Raw genomic sequence first — 13,028 nt, 5'->3', positions numbered from 1 at the left:
TTTCCACCCTATAAAATCCGGCCAGATTCGTGTGGAAATTCAGTTTAAAGACCGAGACCCTGATGAAACGGTGAACGTCATCCTGTATGCCGAATTCGACAATACCATAGAAATCAACAGTTTGAGAGAAGTCATCCTAGATTACTAGAAACCATGGAAGACTGTTATCCCTCTTTACCTAGTGGAGAAACTTTTAGTGTTGGATTATTGTTAAAAAATGTTAGAGTTGTTGTTGTTTAGTGTTAAGTGATTTTTGAATAAAAAAATGTTGTGTTTTGAAAAAATTGTTTGATGTTATATTGTTGGATTATTGTTAAAAATGTTAGAGTTGTTGTTTAGTGTTAAGTGATTTTTGAATAAAAAATGTTGTGTTTTGAAAAAAATGCCTTTGTCTTTTGTTTAGCTATAAGAATGTTGGATTGATGCTCTTTCATTTCTTACTATCCCTCTCATGACACTCACTAAACGTTGCGACTCAAAAACTGTGTGGGGGATGTTTTCCTTCACGTCCGCGCTTTGACTTTAAGAACCGGGGTTGTTTCCAGTCTAACCATCCATTGTCGACTCATCCTCCTAAGAAGATGTGCTCCAAACTAGCTAAACTCAACGAAGCCTACGTGAATTTGCATAGGGTCAGACACAGTCTGATACCGAAACCAGAAGAAATAGAGAATGTGAGAATGTTAAAAATCACTGAAGACCTGATAGAAGAGCTCTTCAGAGAAGAAATGAACAGGGAAAAAGAAGAATGGACAGAGAAGTACAGACTTCAGAGACAGCAGCAACAACAACAACAAGAGCAGCAGCAGCAACCTGAAGCTGACAGAGGCTTTGTCGATTGTCGTATCGACACCAAAGAGTTCTTCTTCTCTTTCCGAAGAAGCAGACCTATCGCCAGAAAGTCTATCCTCAGAGGACATCGCATTCTTAGAAACTAAAAAGAATGCCATAGCAAACAAAAAAAACCCAGCCCTTTTCAGGGCTACCCAATACTCTAGAAAAGAAATAACAATCGATTTGCCAGTGTGTGTAGGTAGAGTAGTGTGAAAATAAACACTAACTCTTTTTTAAAAAAGTATGAGGGTATGTGTTTGTGTGTTTGTGTTTGTAAGTGGTTAAGTAAGTTGGTATGGATAGTAGATTAAAATGATGTCTTTTTTGGTGTTTGAGGTGTATATTTGGAGTTAGATTGGATTGCTTTGCGTATGTGGATAGTCTATTGAAGTGATTTATAAAAAAATTTAAAATAGTGATGGGTAGCATAAAAAAGTGAGTGAGTGTTTCTTTTAGGTCGGTGCGTTGTTTTATGGTCATGATCTAGGTAAGATCAATTTTATGTTTTTAGGGGATGTTTTCATTCACGTCCGCGCTTTCACTATAAATTGAAACTCGTTCGGCAGTCCAGCTACCCTTGTTGATTGATCAACACCAAAAATGAACACGAGACTGGAGAAACTGTTGGAACTTCATGTGCATCTGGAATATGCCAGGCGCATATTAAATGAACTGGCCGCGGAAGCCATTGTGGAGGAGGGAAGGATAAGAGAGGAGGAGGAAAGAAGAAACAAAGAAGAGGAGGAGAGAAGATATAAAGAAGAGGAAAGAAGATACAAAGAGGAGGAGAGAAGATACAAAGAAGAGGAGGAGGAGGAAAAGGAGAGAAGAAGAAGAAATTTCAGAATCCCAGAGAGCGAAAATTGGGATTCTGAAGCGACATATCCTGCCTCTGCTCTCTCCCCCCAAAAGGTAAAAAGTAACTGGGGGATAAGATGTGTATGCGGCGCCAGGCCTGGAAGGTGCCACCATTAACCAGGTGTCCATGAAGTTCCAAACAAAAAAACAGCCCTTTTCAGGGCTACCCAATACTCTAGAAAAGAAATAACCATCAATTTGCCAATGTGTAGGTAGAGTAGTGTGAATATAAACACTAACTCTTTTTTAAGATAGTGTGAGGGTATGTGTTTGTGTGTTGGTGCTTGTAAGAGCTAAGGTATGTTTGTGTGAATAGTAGATTATGGGTTTCTTTATTGTTTCTTAGCGTATGTGGAGAGTATAGTTTGGGTTTTGTAAGCGCTCACGTACGATTGTGTGGATAGTAGATTATGGATTTTGTTTATTGTTTCTTAACGTATGTGGAGAGTATAGTTTGGGTTTTGTAAGCGCTCACGTACGATTGTGTGGATAGTAGATTATGGATTTTGTTTATTGTTTCTTAGCGTATGTGAAGAGTATAGTTTGGGTTTTGTAAGCGCTCACGTACGATTGTGTGGATAGTAGATTATGGATTTTGTTTATTGTTTCTTAGCATATGTGGAGAGTATAGTTTGGGTTTTGTAAGCGCTCACGTACGATTGTGTGGATAGTAGATTATGGATTTTGTTTATTGTTTCTTAGCGTATGTGGAGAGTATAGTTTGGGTTTTGTAAGCGCTCACGTACGATTGTGTGGATAGTAGATTATGGATTTTGTTTGTTGTTTCTTAGCGTATGTGGAGAGTATAGTTTGGGTTTTGTAAGCGCTCACGTACGATTGTGTGGATAGTAGATTATGGATTTTGTTTATTGTTTCTTAGCGTATGTGGAGAGTATAGTTTGGGTTTTGTAAGCGCTCACGTACGATTGTGTGGATAGTAGATTATGGATTTTGTTTATTGTTTCTTAGCGCATGTGAAGAGTATAGTTTGGGTTTTGTAAGCGCTAACGTACGATTGTGTGGATAGTAGATTATGGATTTTGTTTATTGTTTCTTAGCGTATGTGGAGAGTATAGTTTGGGTTTTGTAAGCGCTCACGTACGATTGTGTGGATAGTAGATTATGGATTTTGTTTTAATGATTTGCGTGTGTAAATAGTAGATTTGGGGTTTGTTTATTGTTGCTTCACTTATGTGGATAGTATATTATATGAAATGAGAAAAGTAGGGATGTTTTCTTTCACGTCTGCACGATGTTAGGTCATGATCTAGGTAATATCAATTTTATGTTTTAAGGGGGATGTTTTCCATCACGTCCGCGCTTTCACTATAAGAACCCACAGTATTCGTCGTTCAAACCATTCTACAAAGAAGATGGCTTCGAACCAAATTGACAAGATGCAAACATTGCAAGACATTTTAGACAATTTAGGAATGATGGAGCAGATGTTAATAAGACTCGTTGAAGACCACTATTCCTATAGTCCCCATCGTGTAAAGATGGAAATTAATAACTTGAGAAAGGTAAAGGACAAGATAAGTGGTGTCATGAAAGAGATAAAGGAGGAGAAGGAGGATGAAGAGGAAAGGATAAGGATGAGAGCATGGAATGAAAAAATTGAAAAAGAAGAAGAAACTGAAAAGAAGAAGAAAGAAGAGGAGGAAGAGAAGAAGAAAGAAGAGGAGGAGAAAAAAAAGAAAGAAAAGAAGAGAAAGAGTGTTGGAGATAAAATAAGAAGTTGGTGGAGAAAAAGAAGAAATTAGAAGCAGAAGAAGAAGAAAACCCAAAGGCCCTTTTCAGGGCCAGCCATATTTCTCGAAAAGAGATAGCCTTTCAATTGCCTACCCCTTTTTTTTAAATTTAAATTTAAATTTAAATTTAAAAAAAATTAAAAAAAAAAATCCCATGTTCAATTTCCCTTGAGGCTAGAGTGACCCAAGACTTTTTCTCCATGTTCAATTCCCCTTGTCGCCAGATTGTCCCACGATTTTTTCTCCATGTTAATTTTCCCTTGTCGCTAGATTGTTCCACGATTTTTCTCCATGTTAATTTTCCCTTGTCGCCAGATTGTCCCAGGGGTGTTTGTAATGCTAATTCCCATTGTCGCTAGGGTATCCCCATTTACTACTAATGAATACAAAGTATTTGAGTTTTGTATGTAATATCACATATGGATAGATTAGTTAATCACCCGCATGTTGTCTCTTTCAGCACACACACACACACACACACACACACACACACACACAACTGTGTAAATTATACAGGAAAATATCGTCAGTGGAATATTGAAATCGGCAAGTCCTTGGAAAGAGGAAAATGTGCATAGTTTAGTGTAAATAAACAAATAAATGACGATGAACTCATGCTATTATTTAAAGGTCAAGTATGCTTGTTTTTGTTTACTTTTATTTTTTAAACTTCAATATCTGAAAACCCAACATTCGTTAACTTGATATTATTAAATTACACGTTTTGGCACCCGAGTTGGATAAGGTTTAACTCGTTTTTTTTTTTTCAATTGATTCCGAAACATAAAATCATAATTCAGTCTGATTGTAACTTTTCAAGGCCTTTAGAATTGTCAAGCTATACCTTTGGACATTTCCAGTGACTTTTATCAGACATATTTGCAAGATACTGCATTACTTGAAGCATGATTTCTGATGTGAAATAGTAGCTATACTTTTGTGCAAACATAGACATGTATTGTTGACAAGCAATACCCACAATGCATCATTAAATGTGGTATTTTTTTAATTTTAAAATACCATCCTTAAATGAAAGTAGCTTTCAGCATGTTTAAAATGTAGTCACTACGCAGAACTTCTAATCACCTACACAATACATGAACTAGCCATCCAAGGCGAAGTGAATTGAAGGTACGTTAAGTAACCGTCCATGGCAGAGTGGATTAAAGGGTTGGTCATACAGACGTACGTTAAGCAACCGTCCATGGCAAAGTGGACTAGAGGGTTGGGTGAGCCAGTTGAGATCCGAAGCCAGCGATAGTAGGTTAGAGGCCGAACGACCGAGATGTGTTTTATTCCCCAGACCTTTCTTTTATAAATCCAGTGTATTAACATCAATAATGTGGCAGCGAAAATAACAACAACATAACAAAATCAACATGAACAACAACTATAAAAACATACCTTGGCCGCCACAGACCTGTGATTACAGCTAATTAAAAGACAAAATATTCTAACAACGTTGAATTGCGTGACAGTGATTATTGCGTTTTCGTACAACGTTGAACGACGTGAGTGATTATTCACTTTTCTAACAACGTTGAATTACATGACAGTGATTATTGGGTTTCTTAACAACGCTGACTTACGTGACAGTGATTATTGCGTTTTCTAACAATGTTGAATTACATCTTAGTGATGATTTAGTTTTCTACCAACGTTGAATTATGTCCTAGAGATTGTTGTACTTTCTAAAAATGCTGAATTACGTATAAGTGATTACTACGTTTTCTATCAATGCTGATTTACGTGAAAGTGATTATTGCATTGTCTAACAAAGTTTAATTGCGTGCCAGTGATTATAGTGTTTTCTAACAATGTTTAAACACATCCCAGAGATTATTGCTTTTTTATAGCAATGTTGAATAACGTGCCAGTGATTATAGTGTTTCATAGCAATGTTGAAATACGTGCCAGCAATTACTGCATTTTCGAACATAGTTGAATTACGTGCAAGTGATTATTGCGTTTTCTAACAATGTTAACGTACTTGCCAGGGATTATTGTTTTCTAACGTGTCTTGAACATTTATCTATCTTTCGAGTTGTTGCATTGCTCTCTCTCTCTCTCTCTCTCTCTCTCTCTCTCTCTCTCTCTCTCTCTCTCATGTAAAGAAACAATCCTACCTTGTTCTTTTTCCTAGTGTCTGGTATTTACACTATGAGCTGGAGACACATGTAAGGCGATCAGTTGGAACACCTTGCGTTTCATCGACTGCAACAACATTCGATAGTGTTTATGACATTCTAGATAGATGATACACATATTTTATTTCAACGAAATATTAATTGAGGTTACTACATCCTACGTTATATGAGGCATTTACCAATATTTTCAGTGTAAAGAAAACCATCATAAATAATTACATACCACAAACGGATATCGGTTCAAGTTCCCATATAATGAAAATCTAATGAGGCACATGATAAAACGTATCTGGAATCGTCAAACAGTTGACGTCGGGGGTATATGTAAATCATAAAAAAGCAAATTATTTTATGGCAGGTATACCATTTCAGTGTTTGATAACAATGCACAACATTGAAACGGTAGCAGCCATAAAAGTGTCAGAAGGATAATTAAGTACAGCTTTGTTTAGTGCTGCATGTGTTTTGATGAAGCGCTTAAAATAATGTGTGTCAAAATTTGATAACATGCTGTTTCAGCTCGATGCACATTTTTAAAATAAATTGAACATTTATCTAGAGCAATATTAAGTAAATGGATCATGTCTGAGCTCTATGCACATTTTTAAAAAAGGAAAAGAATTTAAATATAAAACTAATTCGATAACGACACACTGTTGACAGTTCCTGAAAACAAAAACCACCCTTTTTATTACCCGAGGCAGAAATGTGATGCCTTGGTTGGGATTCCTGCAGCATATTACTTTTACTACTGGATAGCAATATTTCATTCAAACAAAACAAAACCAAATAATAAAAAACCCACAACATAACAAAATAAAAACAAACCGAAACAAAACAAAGAAAGAAAAGAAACTTAAAAATGCCGCCCCCCCCCAAAAAAAAAAAAACGGGAATGACGCCGAACTATATCGCAACAAGATAACGAAATAAATCTATTACTAAAATATATAAAGCAGGAAGAAAGAAGAAAGGCAAATAAACAGAGATCACCATAAACTACTTTGTTAGTAAACAGACTCATATTTTAATAAATTAAAACTATAGTCTCAATATTGATAAGTCATGGTTTGGAAATTAACATAAGCTGTTACCGTTAATCGTCGATCATTAGCCGCTTTTGCTTTATCCATGTCATTTTGCGGTTATCGTACCTCTTTTGACATTTTCTCTCAAACAACGTGTAAGCCACATCCTAGTTATCAGTTTTATAATAATTCCTTACAAAGGCTACATATCTATAGCAACTTGTATTTAAAAGTTCTCTCTTTCTCTCTTTCTCTCTGTCTCTCTCTCTCACACACACACACACACACACACACACACACACACACACACAATTTCTTCTCCAGTCTCTACATAAAGACTAGCTTTTTCAGTCTGACACCCTTATAGATCTACATAATCAATATATTTTCTCTTTATATTTCTTTGACATGCTGTCATCTTAACTGCGTATAACATATTATTGACAAAATTAAATGGTGTCGATATTTTTTTCCCAATTCAACCAAAATATTTCTTTTATGGGCACAGTTGTTTTTCAAGCAAATGTTCATTCGGATGAAAACGACTCAAAAATCTATGCAATTTTCATGATCATATGTTTATTAATATGAATAATTTTCATTACTCCCAAAGCAATCTATGGTATCGAGGTTTCTTTCTTACTAAATCTCTAAATTCCAGAAACATTCTTAAAACCACCTGTTAATTTTCTTTTTTTTAACATTGTTATCTGATGAGTCTGGTAGGGCAAAACAGCTGGTTCCTATTTAAAAATGTAATTGTTCCCAACTGGCGCAGTATTCTTCTTGGATAACATGCTCAACATATTTCTATATTGGATAACATGCTCAACATGTTTCTATCTTGGATAACATGCTCAGCATATTTCTATCTTTCTGTCATTTACTCACATCAATAAGTGTTATCATATTCTGTTAGAAAATAGAAACGTAATACCCAGTAATTCCAGCTCTGTTGCCTACCGTCATTTTAACCTTTGATGAAATGTTTCAACACTAAAGGTTTTTATTACCAAACCACGCAACTGCTTGGTAATATTTATGTTTAGAACATACATGTTGCATAACTTTTAAAGACTTCTAATGCGGCTTTTGGAGATCAAAATGATTAATGACGTATCAACTGCCAATTAAGAAATTAAATAATGTTTAAATGTTTAAGTTTTAATTTCTTGATACTTTTCGAAAAAATTACTGAAATATATTTGCACGCAGCAAAACAAGTATAAAGACAATGGATCACTATTTCTGCATCCTCTCATTACTTTTTCTAAACAAGAGTCCCTCGACGGGATTGACACTCTATTGAGGGAAACGAATATCCACGAATTTAAGATAAGACCGTTTATTCCTTTAATTGTCGAGTATTGTAACCGTCTTTGACATTCTTCGGCAATAACAATAATTTCAAATTAGCTGCTGTGATACACATACTGGCTTGTCATTATTTTAATTTAGGAAAAAACAGACCTCATTAAAAGTCTTTTGGTGAAAACCCAATGCCATAATGATCAGACATTGTGCACCTCTCTCTTTAGGACCAATTAGGTATCGCACGAAATTTATTGCTGAAAACTTCATGCTGATTTAGGCATCCATTTGCAGAAGAGTAGATATAATAGCGTTTAAAGATATGACTCTCCATTCAGGAGTAACAATAACTATAACTTCACGGTGGCAGTTGTGGTGTCAATAATGGACTTCAGATTCACGGAAAACCTGAACATCAAAATAAATCTTGTGGTGAAAACTCCATGTCAATATCACTTTCTGTTGAAGTACAGTTGTGACAGCAGGATTTTAAGATGGCTGTCATGACGGCCATATTGGATGACTGGCATCACTTTTATTAGGACCAACAAGATGTCGCATTGACAACTTATGCTAATATCACCATACGATAACAAAATTTTCCAGATGGCAGCTCTGGTGGTCATACTATTTATCAAATAGGTACAAATGTTTCGAAATAACTAGACATGAGAAGAAGTCGTTTTGGAGAAAAGCCTTATGTTGATAGGGAGATCCATTCAAGATGAGTAGCGATAACATAAATTAAAAAAGGCTGCAATGACGGCCATATTGGATATCACATTGGTATCATTTTCATTTAGAACAAAACAACATACCGTGAGAAGTCTTTTAGTATAAAAAAAGATGCTGATATGACCATCCATTCCAGATTAGTGACAATAACAAGATTTTCAAGATATCCTCCGTTGCTGCCATAAGGGGCGCTCACCAGTTATTATGTGCTTTTGAGAGAGTGAGAGAGTGACGTATGTAAGGTGAAGTTGTTTGCATTTAAAACATGTACAATGGAGAGAATGTTGGCACACCTATATGCTGCATTAATGTAATATGGATAATATTTCTTTGGATATTGTTCTTTTGGAAATTGTACATGTTCTAAGCACATTGCTAACTAAAATGACTGTTTCCTTGTGCTAAAACATCAGTCTGAATTAGTCTAAAGTACACTATCCATATACAATAGGGAATATGAATTTTGACAGACCAGACAATACCAGCTTCTGAAAGTGCAACGAATGAATTACCAAATATATAAAATGTAAAAAAAGTTATCTGCTCTTTTTTATACAATTTACCTCTGAAGTTCAGAAAGTGAAAATGACCAAGTGGAGCTAGCACTGTTTTGAAAGGTGCACATCTGGAGTAAGGCCAAGCTGTATACTCTATAACCCATATTACACCCATCAATCATACACCAAAATAAAGGGAATTAAAGGTTATTTGAATTATGCATAAGATTTACAAGGTCTTTTTTAAATAGCCAGTATAACCAATGAGGAAAGCCAGGTAAATTCTTTTTCTTTAAAATTCTAACTCTCTATGTAAAATGCGAAACTGTAGAGCGCCACCATATTGGATATCCAAGCAACGCCATTTTCATTTAGGACCAACTAAATATTATGAGAAGATTTTTAGTATAAAAATGACGGAAATGTTACCATCCGTTCAGAAGTGACGATAACAATATTTCAAGACGGCCGCTGTGATAGCCATATTGGATGTCCGCGTACTACCATTTCCACTTAGGACCAACTAGGTCACGAGATAAATGTGTTTAGAAAGTTTCAGTCAATATTGCAAGTATTTTACGCCAATGGACGAACGACGGACCATCCCAGAAGTACTTCTAGTCTATGACCAGCAGATCCATAAATTATAGCAATAAACGTAAAACTACCATTTTCTGCTGTATTTATTAACTATACTGCGTTTGCAATATTTTTGTCCGGGTATTACCTACAAAGCATTGAAATCGTAATTGAGTACCACCATTCTTCCAGCATTTTGCGACTACTGTAATGGCTTAGTTTCGGGACTTCCATTCGAAATTAGTTCACGAATGAAGTCATATTTAATCCTCAAGCAACCTTTCTCTGTATCTCTGCGATTCCAAGTAAACTTGTCATGCAAGACTTATGCGCGATTGTACAGATCCATTATGTATTTGTGAACAATGTAATACACAGTGAAAGTATGCGGAATCGTAAATTCATGAAACTGTTTCAACAACGCAAAATTTGTATGGCCTGCTTTAGACATGGCAAGTCCCAACGCTATGGGAAACTGTTGAGGCCCTATTTGATAAGCGTTAAAAGAGACTAAGGCTATGTAACAAATGACATTGGAAATTTGCTTCCCTCACTATTATATCATAAATTATATAAAATATATTGCATAAATAACAATAGTAAAAACATCATGAAGAAAAATCACGAGTTAAATTATTACTTCAATATAAATTATAATAAAACAGTAACAACTGAAAAAAATCTGAAAGTTTAAAAGGCCTCTTCATACATGCTTTGAGGCCCTAAGCTTTAGCTTAAGCCTAAATCTGGCCCTGTGTATGACAAAGCTATAATCTATAACCAAATTTTAATGATTCTTTAACTTTAGAAGACAGTTTTCAATGATTATCTGACTAGAAAACAATTTTCATGAACAGATTGGGATGGCATTCAAACATCCTGCCATTGCCACCATATATTGCATGCTACGTCAATGCCAATAAACGGCAGAGAAAGAGTAAGTGTACAAAAATTAAGACATCTTATTCATGACATGTTATGTATGTCACTATATCCGATACATATTTATATATAAGTTATAATGGAAGTATTTCCCCATGTGATGATGTATGACGTCTTTATATGTGAGATCTGGTTAACGCCGGTGAGGCGGTAAATTAATGACCTCCTATTCCCGTTTAAGCCATTAGCAGCCAAGAAAACTGTCACTGGGAGCAGACAGTCTCCCGTGTCTATTGTCATAGAGCAAGAACGATACTGGCTATCAAATTTTAAGCGGCAGAAAAAGGAAGACATTCATGTTGTGTTGAGTGACAGGGTGTCTCAGGAACATGGGCCTTTGCGTGTACATTTTGGCACGATGAAAAGAAATACAAACATCAACTATGGTCCCAGATATTCAAATGTTTCAATCCACTTAAACTATATGTATGTATGTATGTATGTATGTATGTATGTATGGATGGATGCATGCATGCATGCAGGCAGGCAGGTAGGTAGTTAGGTAGGTAGGTAGGTGTGTGTGTGTGTGTGTGTGTGTGTGTGTAAATGGCCTATTCACCTGAGAACTGAGAATGTAGCTGTTGGAGGTCGTTACTAAAATATGGGACAAAATTAGACCATATCAAATTTCCAAGCGGACGAAAACTACAGAAATGATATCAAGAAAAACGTTCTTTTTCCTTAAATATTATCTTTACCGTCACATTTTTATTACTACCAATCAGTGTTAAAATAAGTAGAGTTACATGTCAATCGCAATGGTTTTTACCATCGTATAAACCCTTAAATTTTAAAAAATATCATCCTTTCCAGTTTTGAATTTACAGATGTGCAAGTCTGAGCAGAAATCTGAAACAGCCTATATGTTACAGGCTGTTGATAGATTTTGATAATTACGAAATAATCCTGAGATTAGTGTCCAAATTGCTGTCCATCATTTAATTTAAGAAATATTTACTATTTCACGCTTACTGCTATTATGCAAAAACCGATCATTTGTTCTTTTATATAATGAAATACACATTTTATTTTGGAATATAGAATTTATGTTTTCCTCTTCTCGTTTTCGGAAAATTGTAGATTAAATATCGCACACTAAACTGAAAGTTATCTACCCAGCTAGCTACTGTGCTACACGCATACTACATATTGGTTCAGTTCCATAGTCTTACCAATACGTCATCATATGACTTGAACCAGTCAGAAGTAGCCATTTAAAGTTCTTCTTCTTGTGAGGAGGTGAGTTATTTGGTTCTAAATTCTCGGACTTTGGCGAAAAATAAAATCTGTTCGGTCCACATTTTTTAAGAGTTAACATTGTATTGCTAGTAACAGATTAACATTTATTTTCATGTATTTTTATGATTTTTTTTAAAAAAATGTTGATTTTAAGAAATTCGACGATCTTAGTGAATGAAAAGTAAGAAATGATCAAAGAACTATTAGGACCGAGCAAAAAAAATGTTTTCACCCGCCGGAAATATGGCTCTAGGCCGTATATTAAAATCTTGGACTGCATAAGATCGAAGAAACAGACACGTGTATATTTACTTTTATAGTTGAAGACGTCCCTAATATGTGGGCTCAATACTTGCAAAATCTGCGATTCCTGAACACGTATAGTCTGCCACTTCAACCCGACACATGTTGACCTATGTAGTGTGAATCTAACATGTCAAAAATGTCAGAAAATAAGATGTTTGTGAATAATTAATCACGGATTATTCGTAGACTATTCAATTACCCATTAGAAACACAGAGATAAAGTGCACAGCGACGAATGTAATGTCATCGTAAAATTTAGTGTGCGTGTGTCATTAAAGGTAAATCAAGAATTTTAGATAAAAATGTACATGTTTTAAAAATCATATCATTAAATAACATTTTCTCCCCTCTAGATCAAATAGGAAAATTAAAAATGGGTGAAGCTTTCATGCTAATATGCCCTACCTTACACATCCGTGAATAGGCAATCCACTGCGAATGGGTCTTTTATAATGGAGAACAAAATAACGTTTTATCGTCCAAATATATTATGAAAATTAAAATTATACAACGTCAGGGAAAACAAACGTGCACCTGACGGCTTCTACTCCTTTCTAATTTTTTGCCTTTTTTGGTGAAGCGTCCTAATGGAAGTCGTTCAGTTCATGTCATACTTTTTTGTTTAAGTAGACAAATCGTGGCTTTCATTTTCGCTAATATAGGATTGTCAGTATTACAGATGGAACTAAGTGCAAACAGTCATTTGAAATCAGAGAAAAAGATTCATTACTAAGTTGTGAATTTTTTGCCACTTTATGTTTTATATTATTCTTGTCCTGTTCATTAATGAAATTACAAAAT

The 13,028-nt window shown here is 35.2% G+C and overlaps 1 protein-coding gene across 1 annotated transcript in view; it reads right to left on the bottom strand.

Annotated features, from left to right (window-relative positions):
* LOC149790152 (frizzled-5-like) overlaps positions 1 to 12,697 on the bottom strand; it is a 176,346-nt gene extending 163,649 nt beyond the window's left edge. The window contains exons 1-2 of the mRNA XM_089972139.1: positions 12,633 to 12,697; positions 5,570 to 5,657 (exon numbers count right to left, since the gene is read on the bottom strand). The gene's annotated coding sequence lies outside the window, so the exon portion shown is untranslated. The remainder of the gene's footprint in view (positions 1 to 5,569; positions 5,658 to 12,632) is intronic.
* Between the last annotated feature and the right edge of the window lie 331 nt (positions 12,698 to 13,028).

Source organism: Sinohyriopsis cumingii, chromosome 10 (genome assembly GCF_028554795.1).
Source record: "Sinohyriopsis cumingii isolate HCF-2022 chromosome 10, ASM2855479v2, whole genome shotgun sequence".
In the NCBI taxonomy this organism is placed as follows: Eukaryota; Metazoa; Mollusca; class Bivalvia; order Unionida; family Unionidae; genus Sinohyriopsis; species Sinohyriopsis cumingii.
Note: the sequence above shows the minus strand (reverse complement) of the source record. Positions and strands in the feature narration are given on the sequence as shown.